This window comes from Vicugna pacos, chromosome 3 (assembly GCF_048564905.1).
Source record: "Vicugna pacos chromosome 3, VicPac4, whole genome shotgun sequence".
Taxonomy (NCBI): Eukaryota; Metazoa; Chordata; class Mammalia; order Artiodactyla; family Camelidae; genus Vicugna; species Vicugna pacos.
Window position 1 is genome coordinate 115,776,126 of NC_132989.1, and position 17,500 is coordinate 115,793,625.

Consider the following 17,500-nt stretch of genomic DNA (forward strand, 5'->3'; position numbering starts at 1 on the left):
AACCAGGTGCCTGCCCTCCAATTTCTGGGCGGAGGAGCACAGGGGAAGATGAAACCTGACTCCCGTGGTGGGGGAGGGAATGGATCTAAGGAACTCTGGGTCCAAAAAAGAAAGCAAACGGAGTTGGATGCTTGTTTTATAAAATTTTAAAAGGCAAAGCAGGGCTTAAATGGGAGGTAGACCGGAAGGGATGGCTTACTCCCCCTCCTGCTCTAGAAAAAACAACTAAACTCAGATGTGTTTTACCCACTGGTTTCCCATCTCTGTAGGCTCCACTGAGAAGACTAACACATTACAAAGTGTGCAGAGAATTTTGATTGCACAGTAGGAGAAAGATGTTGAAGCTTGGTTCCAACATCCGTGGAGCTGCCCCAGACACAGCAGAGCTGCCAGGGCAAGGGGTCTACTTGGAACCCGGTAGGCACTAGAGACACTCAAAGGCTGTTCATCATATTGCAATTTAAAAAGAGGTCATAACTTACATATGACCCAGGAATCCCGCTCCTGGTCTTATATCCAGAAGAAACCCTACTTCAGGATGACACCTGTACCCCAATGTTCATAGCAGCACTATTTACAACAGCCAAGACATGGAAACAGCCTAAATGTCCATCAATGGATGACTAGGTAAAGAAGATGTGGTATATTTATACAATGGAATACTATGCAGCCATAAAAACCAACAACATAACGCCATTTGCAGGAACATGGATGCTCCTGAAGAATGTCATTCTAAGTGAAGTAAGCCAGAAAGAGAAAGAAAAATACCATATGAGATCGCTCATATGTGGAATCTAAAAAACAAAAACAAAAACAAAAAAACAAAGCCTAAATACAAAACAGAAATAGACTCATAGACATAGAATACAAACTTGTGGTTGCCAAGGGGGCAGAGGGTGGGAAGGGACAGACAGGATTTCAAAATTGTAGAATAGATAAACAAGATTATACTGTATAGCACAGGGAAAAATACACAAGATCTTATGGCAGCTCACAGAGAAAAAAATGTGACAATGAATATATATATGTTCATGTATAACTGAAAAACTGTGCTCTATACTGGAATTTGACACAACATTGTAAAATGATTATAAATCAATAAAAATGTTAAAAAAAAAAAAGAGAGGTCATAAAAATGACATGCAAGACAGTTACACTGAAGGCCTGCTGCCCCTGAGAACAGGCTCCAGCTGCTCAGTGGAAGGGGCTGTGGGGGCAGGAGAGTCCGGGATGGGGCCAAGGGAACGGAGGCCTGGAACCCAGAATTCTGCTTTGGCTGTGTGATACGGGCCAAATTATTTGATTATTCTGAGCATCTACACCTTTTCCTTAAAGTGGATATGAAACCTACTGTGGAGTTTAAACAAGAAGGACTATGTAAAACTCCCAGAATGTGGTCTTTAGTGCTCAAAATCTTTTTTTAATTCTTTTCCTCCGGTTGCTGGGTGGTAATTTGATTGATTGATTGATTGATTTTTTTTTAATGGAGGGACTGGGGATTGAACCCAGGACCTCGTGCATGCTAAGCACTCACTCTACCACTGAGCCATCCCCTGCCCCCCTCCCTGTTCTCAAACACTTTTATTAACCCCTTTCCCACATCTGTTTCCTTAGCAGCTCTCCGCACATAGTCTAAAGCAATGCTTTGTTAACTCGTACATCAGACATCAAAGACACTAGAAACACTTCATCTTTTAGAAAGAACTTAGTGGACATTTGATATTCTGTTTGGTAAGTTGAGTAAGTCCTCTTTAAGGGTATGTAAACCTAGATTTCCTGATAGACTTTGCGTTAAATAATTGACTGGAGAGAAGGCACCGGCGATCCCTTTCTCATCTTCGGATTCCCAGTCCTGGGCTTCTGTCCTCGGAGCACTCAGTTTCATTGCTCAGCACAGAGCTCAGAGGAGCCGTATGGCTGCAGCCCTGTGGGGCCAGCTCCCTGAGCAGCAGCAGCGGGGTTAGGGTGGGGGTTCCTCTTCTGTTCTCCCCACTCCTCCATCTGGGCAGGGGTCGGGGGCCATGGGGATCATGAACGAAGTCGGGGATGCGACAGGCTTGCTGTGGAGACTTCCCCAGTTCACACCTCAGTTCTTTCTGTTAAGGAGTATATATAGAAAAAATGTGTTTATAAGAATAGCCATTTGAAAAACAAGGTTAGCAGTTTGCAAAGTTTCTGCATAATCATATTACCATCAACACTTAAGAATTGCTGATTCCATGACAGGCACGCTTGACGTGTGTTAACTTACACCATCTGCCCGACGATCCAGCGAAGGAGGTACTGTTGTCAGACACCTCGTCTGAGGCCTAAGGAGAGTCAGTGAATCATGCGAGACCCCAGAGCCAAAGGCAGGGACCTGGATTCGAGGCAGACCAGCTCCCGAGCCCAGGATCCTGATTGTTAATTTGTTTCACTGACTGACAGCCCTGGATCATTTGTACAATTTTCTTGCTTGGAGAAAAGCTCTTTCTTAATCTCCAGCTTCAGCCCTTAGATTTATCTGTTCAGGGCTGGCGCGGGGTATTAAGTCACTGGAGTCGTCTCGGCGAAGAGCGGTTATGACTTCATTTGAAATTCAGATGGATCAAGCCTTGTTGATTTTCTTTTCAAGTGAAATAACCGTTCAGTTAGTTTTATTGGTCATTATTTTTCAGCGACTTGTTCAATGGCAAATAAATCCCGTTGAAGTTAGTCATGTCGTGCAACAGAGAGAGTCTGTTCCTTTCACTAATTGTCTCTTCGGTTATAAAACCCCGATCGCAGAGCCTTCTGCTGATGCTCCCACGGGGCGGAAACAGGGCGGCGGGCTCTGGGCTAAAGCAGGCGCTGCGGGGGGCTACTTCACTGCAATCTCAGGAGCACAGAGGAGTGATGAGAAGACAAGTGTAATAAAAATCAGCGAACACAAGGAACAGCAGTCGCCTCTCCTCCACGGCGCTCACGGCGTCCAGGCCTGCTGTGTGCCCGCACGTGCCCTAACTCGCTCCGCCCGGCCCCGGGAAGGAGTTCTGATTCATACCCCCGTCTCGTCGTTGTCTGATAAACTTACAGAATTCTAAACAGCCCCATTTCCCCCAAAGCAGAACACTTACATGGTCATGTGGCTCTGGTTTAGTTCTGAATGTCACCATTTACTAGCAGAATGACCACAGGCCAGCACATCAGGTCCCTGAACCTCGCGTCTCCTGTCTGCCCCCCACAAATGGCAGTGGTGACAGTCCCCGGGATTGTCCCTGGGTTACCTGAAGCAGCACCAGAATTGTGCTTACACAGCATCTGTTAGCCCTAACCCTGTGCTCTGTTTTCTGTGCTTCATCATGCTAGTTCTGCACCTTTTGTAAAAGAGTGTTGCCTAGAGCCTAAAATATACAGGAGAGCCCATTCTCAAGGCTCTGACCGCTAAGGCTGTAACATTCTCCCATTCATGTAGAGATGAAAAGTGGCAGAACAGAGGATAACATTTGTTTTTTTGGAGATTTACAGGAACATCATGACCTGACCCATGTGGGCAGCTGTAAGAACAAAGGATTCTGACACCAAGAAGTTTGCACTAACCAACCACACCGTCTCCCCTTTTAGCATAAAGGAAGCTTGAATTCTGACCTGGGGATGGTTTTCCAGGACATCAGTCCGCCATCTCGATCTGCTGGCTTTCGGAATAAAGTCGTTATCCCTTGCCCCGACACCTTGTCTGCCGATTTACTGGCCTGTCGTGCGATGAGCAGAACAAGTCTGGACTCAGTAACGGCTGTTGCCCGTCTCCTGATCTCCGTGGCCAAGGCAGTGCCTCTCCTAGGCTGAGTGTCTGGTCACCTCACCGATGCCATTCTTGCCGCCACCCCTGCCCACCGCCCTTGACTCTGGGCTACTCCTGTCCTCTGCCAGGTTGTCCACTCTGGTCGCCTGCGAGCAGTGGGTCCTGTGAGGTCTGGTGGGGGCAGTGGCAGGGGTGGGGAATGGCTCTAAGCTTTTCTAAGCGTTCTCAGTGTCACGGAGTGGGGGCCGAGGCTGCAGTGACAAGAGGCCTTCAAGTTAATGCGACATCCCCAAGGATTTGGCCCTGAGACTGTCTGTCTGCATTAGCACTGTCGTGAGGTTTTCATCTTGTTATGAGTTTTCTGGTGTCTTTAAAGATATTTGGGGGGAAAAGAGGTTTAGAGAGAATTGTTAGGCAAAACCTCCATCTCAAATTGTAAAGCACATCTTGGCATTCTAGTGACAAGATTCAGGCCTTCCAGCGCTTTAAAAAATGCCTGACATATTTTCCTCCCTATGGCGTAGCCAAGGGGAGATGCCTGATCACGCAGCTGTCGTGCACACAATGGGACACTCAAGTAGGGTGAGGCGGTTTTGTAACGAGGTTCTTCTGGCCCTTTGAGAGCAAACCCTCTTCAGTGGGATGAAAGAAAGACCTGCCACAGCTTTGGGGGAATAATGTTGTAACGAATCGCTAATCATCGATCATGTTTGGTAAGTAGTCGGTGAAGGTTTTACATCCCTGAAGCCAATCCTTCTGCGCGCTGGAGTCACATCGACGAACAAGCCCAGAATTAGAAGTGACACGTCTTTAAATGTAAATGGCTTCAGAGCCATTTTCCAGCTCCAAAAAAAATGTGCTGTCAGCTCCAAGAAGCCACTTTCTCCTGATGGGTAATTCTTGGGGTCACTTGCTGCCAGCAGTAACTGAGCTGCTGCAGCCACCAGCAGGCAGAGCGTAGCTGTGGGGAGAGGTGAGCATGTGCTGTCTGTTCAGCATAATTTTAATATAAGCTGTAGAGCCAGGCGCCAAGTAACAAGTATCCATCAGCAGAGAAGGGAGTTGAAAGATGTGTCGTCCATCTTCTGGAGGAACCTTGATTTGCAGGTTTCTCCCCCAGCACAAGCTCTCTGTCACCAGCACCGCTCTCCCCACTCCATGGAAAAGGTAAAGATTCCCTCCTAGAGGGTACGTATCATCAGGGAGCCCTGGATTGAAGCAGAAAGGGTGCAGGTGCCAGAGCAGAATCCCGAATTCATTATCACACATCATTTACTGGCTGTGTGTTACAGGTTGATTCTCTTGGATGTGGACTCTGAGATGGAGATTCATGCAGGAGACCTTTATTAGGGACTGTTGGGGGATTGACGCCTAGGGAGTGAGAGGGAGGAGGAAGGACGGAGACAGAAGCTGACCTGTAATGCAGAACTCACAAGGTCCTCAGCAGAACTTCTAGGATGCTCCAAAGACAAGGTGGGGAGAGGGGGCCATGCCTTTATTCCCCTAGCTTGATCTCTCATGGGATGTGGCAGCCTTTGGAAGGAAGGCAATTTTTCGACCCAGGCAATCACCCAAGAAGACTGACAATGGAGGGCTGTCTGCCTGGCAGCGAGCCCAGGAGCTGGGAATGCCTCGTTGCCGAAGAGGATGGCTGCTTCCATTAAACCACGTGGCATTGGGAAGTTCTGTGCCCACTAACGGCTTCAGTTTCTTTATTGAGAACAGGGTGACTGTGATGCCTACCTCACAGAATGGTGGAAAGGGGTCCTAAATGACAGAGTGCCCGGGACGCATTTAGCTCAGTAAGGAGTCAATACTGACTGAGGAAACTGAAAGAGCAGACATCATTGTTCAAAGGAGGCTCCAGCCTGGCGTAGAGCCTACAAACTCTCTCCTTAGAAGGGCAGACGGTTGCGTGTAAATTACTGCTCTGCCCACCACCACCTTGTCACGAATTGAAGCTCATGCCCCAGGAATCCTTCCTGACACCCCGTCCCAGGCGGGTGGAGCTGCTTTTCATGTGAACTCCCTGTGTCAGCTTCTTAGGGCTGCTGAACAAACTGCCACAACGCTGGTGACTTAGAACAGCACACAGTTACCCCTGAAAGTTCTGGAGGTCAGAGATCCAAAATGAATTCTATGGAGCTAAAGTGAGCGTGTCCGTGGGCTGACTCCTCCTGGAGGCTCTAGGGAGAATCCGTCCCCGATGCTGTCTGTCTTGTGAAGGCCATTCTCATTCCTTAGCTTACGGCCCTGCCTCACCTGCCTTTCTCCCCCTGCTCCCCATGACACCACAACACCTTCTTCTCTTCTGTAATCAACTCTCCAAAGACACCTGTGAGCACTGCAGGCTCACCTGGAGAGCCCGGGGACATCTTATACCAAGATCCTTAATCATGTCTACAATGCCCACTTTGTCACGTAAGCTAACGTTCACGGGATCCAGAAATCAGGATGTGACTGTCTTTGGGGGCCCTCATTCATCCTGCCATACAGCGTGAGCTTTTCTCTGTCCTTTAAGACCCTTGCTAATCTACCCACACTGGCCCATGAGCTCCAGGAGGACACGAAACCTTATCTGGCCTCTGCCCGCAGGACAAGCAAGTGTCACACACACAAGATGTTCCCAGAACACTTACGTGGTTGAATCCAAAGCTTATTATTTCTACTCAAAAGCAGTAACTCATCATGAGGAACTGACAAGGATTCCTGTGTGTGAGAGGCTAAGATGAAAGGCATTTTTGCTCTGTGCAAATGCAGCAGAGCTGCTCAGGGCCACTCGTGGGTTTTCTGTGCACGGCCCTGAATTCATGGCCAAGGACACTGGGACTCCATCTTCCGTGAGCAGAGGGCTGTTTTGCATGGGGTTGAGCCACTGAACCAGTGTGGGTTTGCAGGATTGTTTTTTTTTTGCTTACATCACTCCCTATTTCCACCTACATTTTTATGTACCAGGGGACTATTTTCTTGCTTTGCTCAGCTTCAGTACAAAGTAGAGCTTTAAAATTTTTTTTAAAAATATTTAGGCCATTTTGGGATTAACAGGTACACATTACTATATATAAAATAGATTAAAAAAAAAACAAGGACCTACTATACAGCACAGGGAACTATATTCAATACCTTGTAATAAGCTATAATGGAAAAGAATCTGAAAAAAAAGTATGTATATACCAATCACTTTGCTGTACACCTGAAACTAACATTGTAAATCAACCACACTTCAATGAAAAATAAAATTAAAAAAAATTCAAAAAAAATATTTAGGCCATTTTAATCAGCTGTTTCTTAATTTAAAGTTTCAAGGATAAAAGCCATGGCTTTCTCTTCTCTGATGTGTAGCCAGAATCCCTGTGTCACTGCTACTCATCAAGTGGACATTTACTAAGCATTGAAAAAAGTAAATGAAAGAAAGAATGAATTGTCAAAAAAAAATTCTTTCAAAAAAGAAGCAAAATTAACTTGACAAGACAATTTGGATACTTCTTACAATGCAAGTGGTCACGAATAGTTTGGGGTCCGGGAAGCAGAGGTCAACACTCATCTGCTCAGCCTGCGGTGTGGGCACCAGGAACCCTGGGACCAGGGCTCCGTCTCTTCCCTCACACCCGGGAGGTCAGGGCTACGGCTCTTCTGTCTGCCTGGGGAGCCCGGGTCCCACTGTGACAAAGCAGGTTGTCACATAAGAGGTCATTTGATGACTTCCATCATTTAAAACAGAGTTCACTCTTATCAAGGTGTCTTGGAAAAGACTGAGTTTTGACTCGGACATTAGGTCCAGGTCAGAGAGTCAGATACCAGGGCAACACAGCTGAGCAGGAGGATAATGAGCAAAATCGTGAGTTAGGGGACCTGAAGTGAGCTTGGGGTGTCTGATGAGGAAGGAGCACCCACAAGAGGTGGTTCTGATTGGAACAGACAGCCCAGGTTAGGGGCTCTGGGGAAGAGGGGAGTTCAGACCACAGAGAGCGTGGAATTGGGCATGAGAACCGCAGTTGCATCTGAGGCTTCTCTGCTCCCAACTCCATTTCTTGGAGGGCCCCCCTGTCTCCCAGCTGGGGGTCCTGTTGAAAGATGCCATGCTCTGATCCCGGGGCTGCGGGGGGGCCCATGATTCAGGCTGGCCGGTCTTTGCAGTCCAGCCATTGACAAGGTTGAATTGTCTGGAGGGACAAAGGACTCCTGCAGGGCCAGTTTTTCCATGTTGGGAGTGAGAAGTACCTTTCTGGCACCGGGATGGCTAAGTCAGGAGCTGGAATCTGGATCTGTCGCTGATGCAAGTCAAAATCTGCCAATTTTGCTGTAAAGGCCCTGAAGCTGCAGCCTGGACGCAGAGCTGACTTCCTTCCACAGAACAGCGAGGGCCAACCTCCTTCACCCCATCCTGCTGCCTGCTCCGCACTCTGGGGTCTGCACTGACGGCAGCTCATCTCCCAGTACGGCAAGGATTCATCCCACCAGCGCCCCATCAGGTGCCCAGTGTCTGTGGAGCAATGGGGCCTGCTAAAGGTCTCATTAAGAAAGCAACATGCAGACACAAACTACTACATATAAACCAAACACCAAGGTCCTGACGTCTAGCACAGGGAACTGTATTCAGTACCTCGTGCAGTGCCAACTGGTGCCTGCCAAGGCCCTGGGACCCCCGTCCCTGGGCTCTCAGATGTCCACCTGCAAGCCTCAAAAAACAGAAAGCACTCCCTTTCCAACCGTGTTTGTCTCAGCACAGCTGGCAGCCCTGGGGAAGGACCAGCCACACTGCAGCTCAGGCTGCCTTGTCTCGGCACCGTCTCCTCCTTACTGGGGTCATAAATCCCACTGCCTTGCTTGTGTCAGCCCACGTCTCCACCTTACTGGAGTCGTAAATCCACTATCCTCCCATATACCAAAGCCCCTTCCTCACTTACAGCCAATCAGAAATCTGCTCCCCCGTCCCTTTGTGTCCACAGCCTCATCCCCAATAAAAGACCCTGCACGTCCACGCTCGCTGGACACGTGGGCTCCTCTTGTCTGTGTGGCCGCTGTTGCCTGTAGCAGCGGACCTGCTGAACTTTGTTCTTAAACTTTTCCCTTTCTGGTAAATTCTCCTTACCAACCCACGTCATGAGCCCTGCCAAGGGTCCCCCAACATCCTGTAATAACCTACAGTGAAAAGGAATCTGAAAAGGAATATATTATATATAAATGTATAACTGAATCACTTTGCTGTACAGAAGTTAATACAACATTGTAAATCTACTATACTTCAATAATTTAAAAAAAAAAAAGGAAAGAAAACATGCCGCTTCTTGGAGATGTTTGCAAGCAGGTCAGGGAGACCAGCAAACGACTCGCCAAAAGAGTCAAGTTGCAACACACAGACTCAGCTCTGCCAGGAGCGATTTCCCGTTGCAAATGTATCAGACGGCGGCGCAGGACTCCAGGGTCAGACCCCTCCCCACATCCTCTGCTGCAGCTCTTCCCTAATAATAGAATCTCATGTATTTTTCCTGAGTTTTTCAGATGCTAAAAACCACCACCAAAGGGAAGAAGTTAACTACTTGATGGTGGAGAGCACGTGGCCCCCAGACCTTTTGGCGCCCGGGGGTTGATAGTGTTGACCACCCTGTTCCCTCAACATCAGCAAATCAGAGAATTGTGCATGAGCTGACCACGTACCCTGCCACACCCTCCCTTCCCTGGCCATTAAATATGCTTTGCTGAAACGCTTTGAGGAGTTTGGGTTTTGGGGGGCATGAGCCACCCCATCCTCCTTGCTCAGCCCTGCAGTAAACCTCTCTCTGCTCCGAATTCTCACCTTTCAGTTTGTTTGGCCTCTCGGGCACTTGAACTTGCCTTTGGTAACAATGGGACGCCTGTGGAGAAGGGAGCGCTTTATCCAGCTGAATACAGCGGGTTACGGGTTACGGCCACTTTGAAAGTGCTTGTGTGAGAGCTGCCCTCTTCCTCCAGGGACGTTGGGAGATGAACCCAGTATCTGATGAAAAATAACACAGTGAATCACAATGTAAAACATGGTTATGAGAAAGGGGCAGAGCAGGAGTGGAAGAAAGGATTAGACTTGAGATAACACAGTTAATAAAACAGAAATTGGCTTATAAAGCTTTGTTCTGATATAGTAATTTATAAATTCAGCCTTAGTGTGAACACACACCAAAAGGCTTTTTTTCCTTCAGTTGAGGGTAATTCCCACCGAGTCCCGCACAATCAGTGGTAGCGAGAATGATGCAATTCCAGGTTCCTGGTTCAGAGCCCTGCTTCCCACTGGGCTGCCCTGATTTAGTCAATCTTGCAGGTTAAGCACCTAAGGCAGAGAACATCTTCTGAAATAAGGATCCGCAGCCCGGCACCGTGGCTTCGTTTTCTCTCCGTCTCGGGGGGAAGCACTGTGGTGAAGTCCCCATGAAACCCAGCATAATAACTTTGAAGACGAGCCCACATTCTGCTTCGTAATGAGGCCAGCAAGACTCATCAGAAAAATAATCTGGAGATGCCTTTGCTCCGTCAGCAGTAACTCCAGGGCAGCCTGAATTCCAGGCGGTGGCCCACAGAGGACACTGCAGAGTTTCCTGCAACACTTCAGCCCAGCAAAGAGGGACGGGGCATACTATGCTGTGAATGTGGTGGAAATGAAGAAAAACGGCTTCAAATATTTAACAAATTGCCTCTTGTTTCTCCCGTTAAAGAAAAGGCAACACCAAAAACTGCCTTCTGGCTTCCTAGAGGACAAAATTAAACATGATCAAATTCTCAGAGTCCAATGAAAGGCAAAACTTTCAGGCACATAGACGCCTGAAAAATAGTTTCTACATTAAAATAACAAGAATTTTTGTATGGTAAGACCTAGAACCAGGGAATTAGCCTGGTAAGGATATTTAAAATTTTTTTGAAAGGCAATTGAAGGAAGGATAAAGAAAGTAGCTAAGAAGAGTAAGAGCAGAGAATTGGAAGAGAAGCGAGTCCCATGTTTAGAGCTTTTGCTTTTATGGGTAACATGCAAGTGAAACATGTGTGTAGAAAATTAGGGTGCTTTCTGCTATGATAAAACAGCGGACTCAACACATTAGAGGTTCTTCTCAATGAATTCATTCTTAAGTGGGTTGTGAACGTCACCAGGGTAGGGATGTAGCGGAATTTTTGCTTTATTTGAATCTGCATGAGCAGGAGTGCTTCACAAGAGTCAACTTCCAATCAGTCAGAAGTCCTGTTTATGCCGTTAGCCTCTCGGACCTCCTTCCCTGAGGGAAGGGGGACAGTAGTTCCCGGTGCACTGGGGGTGTTTCCAAACGCGGGGTTCGCAGCTGTGGGGGACACTCGGGATGGGCCTTCTCCCCACTCTGGAGTCCAGCGGTGGGACTCTCAACCAGGAATGCTGTTTCCTTGACCTCTTGGTTCCTAGGTTCTGCCATCTGATGCCCTCCTGGGAGACTCTGACCTGGAACTGAGCTCCGTGAGGGAAGGCAAGGTGCTCAGTCCCCGTTTGTTGGTGTCAGATGGTGACAGAAGTGGCACTAATGTGCAGCCCGAAACTGCGGCTGCAGCTTCCGAGTTCAGCGCGAGGCTTCAGCGGGCTTCCTGATACGTCTGCGGCAGTGGTAGGGGTTCGCCTGATCTGGCCGCAGTGGTGCGGTTCTGCGATCGGCAGCAGTGTAGACCATTCCCTGATTTACTACAGAAGAGAGCAGTTTGGCAACTGGGAGTTGCTCCTGGGAGAAGCTCTAACGCCTGCTCCTCCGGCCTTCCTGATGGCGGTAAGGAGTCCCTTTTCGCTCACACCTGCTAGCGTGGATGGGCGTGCTGGTAACCAAACCCTAACCAGGGCGTAAGTGAAGTGCTGGCCAGAAATGAATTCCGAAAGACTGAAAGATACACCCTTCTAGGCGTGCACACGTATTGCCTCACACAAAGAACGCGCATCATGAGCAGCACCGACCTTGTTGAAAGGTGCCGGGCACACTGACCCACACCCCTCTGGTGAACATTGGCAGCTCTGGTCACAGCTGAGTGAGGAAGTGGAGCTCTCCGGGCCTCCCGGTCAACAGCTTGGTTGGGAAGAAGCACATCGACCTTCCTTCTGAAGGTTTGCTGCAGACCCAGCAGGTCCGCACGCAGGGGGTTCTCCTGTCCACGTCGTGACTTTGGGCTCTTTGCGCGTTACAAGAGGCTGGCTTAGCAGCACTGGGGGATTCTGGCTAGAAATTGTATGTGGAGCTGTTGGGAGGATGTGTTTCATAAATAAACTCCTGGCCAGTTTAGTGCTTCTCCCTCCGGGAGCTGCCCCGGTCAGGGATCATGACGCCCTCTTGATAAAATGCACTCTCTACCTTTTGGAGAGTCAGAGTGCTTCCGGCAGGGGCCACTTTTCCACGCAGAGACTAACTGATGGTGGTGCTTGCAGCTAGCTGAGTCAGTATTAGAGGAATCATTGTGCAGTATAGTTTTTATTTTGCATGGAGATCAGTTTCAAAGTACACAGACACGTTAAGTACCTAGGGTTCGTAGCTGTCACCTCACGTACAGTGAAAGGGCAGCATTGCACTGGGGGTGAGGGCACCCTGCTTCCCGCTGTGGCTTTGAATAACCTGATTCGCCGTATGGTTCTGGGACAGTTACTCAGCTCTATGAGTCTCAGCATTTTCACTTGTAAACTTTGTGATGTACAAAAGTGACAAGACCTCTGTCACCTGGAAAGCTCTCTGATTTGTTACATGTATGCATTTGAAAAGTCTTGGCTTTTTAAATACCTTCAAAGAGTTTTAATCCCTTGGGTGGAAAAAACATAACTCCACTGGGTATGAAAAGGTTGATCTAACGGTGAAAGAGAATTGACACCTGCAGGGAAAATGGAGTCAGTCAGGCTCCCTCGCCGGACATCGGGGTCCCAGTGACTCAGCTATGTTATCCTGCAAGCACAGGACCCATGTAGTGTACGTAAGTGTGATTTGTGCTACACGGGCGCCCTGGTTAGCTCCTAGCTAATAGTCAGCCAGACGCCAGCCGTGTTTGCTTTGATATATAAGGCCGACGGGATTTTCTGCCATGGCCACCAGCATCTCCTGTCACCCCTCCCCAATAAAGCCACCTCAGAGATACCTACGGCGTCGAGGGCGTCGAGGGCGTTCCTCCATCTGCCCGAATCCCGGTGTAACTGCCAGGCCTGGAGGGCCTGAAATACAGCACTGGAGTAAAACCTGAGTGTGAAACTTAGTTCCCAAATGACCTGGCTTTGTGACCCTGGGCAGGTTAATAAATTCTTCAAGCATCGTTATAATAATAATAATCCTTTTATCTGCTTCATGGGGTCATCGTGCTGAGTAAATATAACATGTATTGACAGTGTTGGAATTAAGAAAGTTCATAAATGAGAAAACATCTTAAAGAAAAAGGAAATACAAATTACACCCTGGGAGAGAAAGTGCGTGCAATACGATTGACAAAGCAATTATGTCAAAAATATGTAAAGCAAAGCAAAGATGGGGAGAGAGAGAGCGCGCAACTGACAGAGAGACAAACAGATGGAGAGATGCTAAACATCACGAGTGACCAGGAAACGCAGTTCATGGATGTCATTTGCATCCATTTGAATGGCAATTATTTAAAAAATCTGAAAATGCCAACGGAAGAAGGGAATGTGGACCTGTAAGACTTCTCCCCCACTGAGAGTGCAAGGTCTGCTTCACGGCAAGCATCTAGGAAAACAGCACGGCATTATTTCTAAAGTGGAATGTTCACACCCCCGGATCGCAGCACGCACAGTTCCATTGCCCTCGGGGACACCAGGCACATGTATGGGAGGGGCACGTACAAAAATGTTCACGGCTGTCCTGTTCACCATACCAAGACTGGAGACGGCAACCAAAGACTGGGCCAATAAACCATGCACGGTGGAGCTCATTAGAGCTGTCAGAATGAATGAGCTACAGGCGCACATAATACTGAAGGATGTTAGCTGTATAATATGAAGTAAAAAAAAAAAGTAAGTACAAAAATTTGCCTAATACATACCTTTTTTATAAGCAAAACCAGCTCAAATGAAATATATAGAGATGTTAAGAATACATAAAATTGCAATGAAACTACTAGCTAAGGGGATACCCCATTCATAGTAAGTGGTGCCCCTAACCTGGGGTCCCCTTGCCACAATCTGATCCTTGGGACAACAGGTCTCATATAATCTTTTACTTTAACAATTATTTGACTGTAGACTTGGTGCCTCCAGCTAGACAAACACGAGGGGACCCGAGAAACGAGCGTTCTCCTTCCAAGGTGGCTTCTGGCAGAGTGAGGGGGACTCACCCAGAGAGTACACATTGTTAGAAGCAGTCCTGAAACTCCTGGTCAGGAGGCTGTACGAGCAGGATGTGAGGCGAGGTTATACCCACCAGCCCCATGTTTCCATCGGGAAGATTGCATCCCACGGAGGAGTGACCCTTAGCCCCCCGCCCCCGGAAGCAGGTTCAGCAGTGCTGGTGGTTCCTGAGCAGGTATCCAGGCAGGGATGTGGCAGGACGCAGTAGTCCTGCCAGGAACGGTCCCGGGCAGCCGCAGGCCATGTCTGCATGGGCTTCTCTGCAGCGTATCACGGTGTGTCTTTCTGCTTGTGATTTTTGTTTGGGTCAGGTTCATTGAGGTGTAATTTGCATAATACACCCAATGTGTATATAGAGTAAAATTCACTCCTTGAAGTGTACAATTCTATGCATTTTTTTTTGGAGGGAGAGGTAATTAGGTTTGTTTGTTTGTTTGTTTACGTATTTATTTATTTTAATGGCGGTACTGGGGATTGAACCCAGGACCTTGTGCATGCTAAGCACACACTCTGCCAATGAGCTATACCCTCCCCCAGTTCTATACATTTTTGATGAAAGCTTACAATCATGTAACCACCATCATCATCAAGATACAGAAGACATGCATCGCCCGCTATAGACCCTTCGTGCTCCTCTGTAAAAATCAGATCTCCTTTCTCCCTCTATAGTTTTGTCTTTCCCGGCATGTCATTTGAATGTGGCAACTTTCACCTGAAGTAGTGCATTTGAGATTCATCCGTGTGCTGTGCGCATCAGTAGTTTATTCCTCTTTATTGCTGAGTCATGTTCTCCTGTGTGGAAGTGTCACGGTTTGTTTATCCGTTCACTACTTGATGGGCATTTGGCAGTGAAACTCTTGACAGTCGGAGGTTAACTACCATCATTCCTTTGACTGGGGGCTTGCATACAATGGAGTGGAATAAGCTGTCACTTTTTGTCATCTGTCCAGACCCACGTCCATGACACAGGTAAGAGTCGGGGGCACGTGATTTGGAAGCGTTAATTGTGAGACAGACTCTAGGCTATGCCCATATATTATCTCCCTTGGTCCTCACTGACCCTTGTGATGTAGACACTCATTTTCTCCATTTCATAGATCAAAAATTGAAACTGGAGGGTTAAATGATTGTCCACATTCACCTAAATTTTGAGTAGGTTTGGGAGGCCATCTGACTCCCTTACACATAAGCAGCAGGTACGACTAATATGTTACCCCAATGAACCCATGTAATTGTGCTAAACTTACCAAACAGGGTGTGGGTTTCCAGCCATTGTTTTATCTGACTGAGCTTGAGAGAATCCTGGATGTCATCTGGTCTCTGGATCCTGAGTGTGGCCTCAGGAGCCAACCCTCCAGAGTCTTCTGGACACCAGACAGAAGTGGCCACAGGGGGATTTATTTCTTGTGGAGTCAGTTTCATGTAGTGCAGAATCACAGCTCTGCCTGATAACACCTTAACGTTGGTCGGAATATTCTGTTGGGGGAATATTCAAGTTTGGGGGGATAAAGGGGCTTTTTTGTCAAAATAAAATCATGAAATTATGAATATGAAATTTCTAGGGCCCATCCAAGGCCCTTGGGAGAGGCCTTTGTAAGTGACAGCTTTGTACTGAAGTTTCATTAGCTTCGTGGTAAATTCACCTCTCATGCTGTTTAGCTTTTCTTTGAACACCACCACCAAATATTTTGACAAAACTTTAATAGATTATTTCAATAGAGTCAACTTTTTTTTAAAATTATGGCTTTGATATTTTTAACACTTTTCTTGAAGCCAGAAAATCTTAGCCACATGGAGCAGGCTGTCAGACCCGACAGACTGAAGCCTGCTGGAATTGATGAACTGATCTGAAGCATGTGGGGAGGCCACCGAAGTTCTCATTTTAGTTAGGTCAAAATGCAAAACAGATCTAGTAGGGAAAATCTTACCAGGTCACCAACTCAGCTGAGCAAACAATACAACACTTTTCTATACCTTAATTTTATTACAGCTGAATTTACTTTTATCTCGAGCCTCCTCTCCCACCAACGACCACAACTTAGTCTTAAGCCAATTGTGGACAAGCAGGCATTGCACAGTTTCCTCCCCAGCCCCCAACAGGGTCCTGTCTAAATCCCAGCATGCTGCTGAGGGTTTGATAGAAAGCCAAGGTAGGGTGGAGGTCCTGACCCTTGGTCATGGGTCAGCAACTCTTGGCACTGGCTTTCCCTGGATGCACTTCAAGGACCGTCCTCCCTCCACACCAGCATCCCTTGGAAGGGTCTGCTTCCCCGCCTGCTCCTTGGTGATCAGCCCTTGATCCAGAGTGTGCTGTCTTCCCAGATCAACCTCTGCTACTCTCTTGTCTGTACATTATATTGGTGCCTGTGATGAGTTTGAGGATTTCAGGGCTGACCGAGGGAAAGGCAGGCCCACGAGACGACTGTGCTGCGCAACCAACTTTCCTGGGTGGCGCCTGCACTGGTTTGCAGGAGAGAAGCCTCTCCCAGCAGGGGATCCTTCAGAGACAGCTGCAGGGGGCCAGCGGCCAAAGAATAAAGAGGCCAAGGGAGATGGTGGGGGCCGAGGGCACGTGGCGGGGCTTTACACATCTAGGTGCAGAGTCTCTGGGTCAGAGGGCGCTCAAGGGCACAGGGGGTCTGACAGCCCCAGGGTTCGTCTTATCTACGGCTGGCAGCTGTTGGGTGCGGTTTCCTGGGCTGTGCAAAGCAAGCAGCCTCTGAAGTCTCAAAGTCTGCGTATTTGGGTTCTATTAAAATCAATTTATGTGTCAAAATCTGAGTTTGGGGACAGCGGACTGTGAGCTAATGCTCACGGAAGTAAGCAAGCAATGCAGGACCCATACAGAGGGGCCACATTTGGCTGATTTATATAGTAACCCCTACACGGCCCTGGGTCACTCAAGAAGCTCTGAGGCTTCCTCAGTACTGGCCCCTCATGGGTTTTGCTTAAGCACGATGCTGAGCATCAAGGGGACTCTAAGGGTCCCACCCTCTCCTGGGCTCTGGATGCTAAGACATGGGTCTTCTGTAGTCTGCTCTCAAATTGGTCCAGGCAGCCTACAAAAAGTATTTTAGAGTGAATCACAGAGTTGGCAAGAAAGTAAGGCTCCCCTAGAGAATAAAAAAATGAGGAAAAAAAAAAGGAGACAAGGAGACAAGGTCTGGGATAACCCCTCAGAGCAATGGCAGAGATAATGTGATGGCTCGTGCTTGGGTGCCCAGCCAGCCCACGTTCACACGTCCGCTCCACTCCATCTGTGCAGTCCCAGGACCGAATGGCATCAGGTTCGCTTATGTGTCGACACGCGATCTATCCTTGTACCAAAATGCGTTAAGTCTAATTGCATCTTGTTGGCTGGGTTACCTGCCACAAGTGTGGTAAAAATCTTGAAATTAATTGTGTCCCTGACACTTACATGCTTGGCGTTT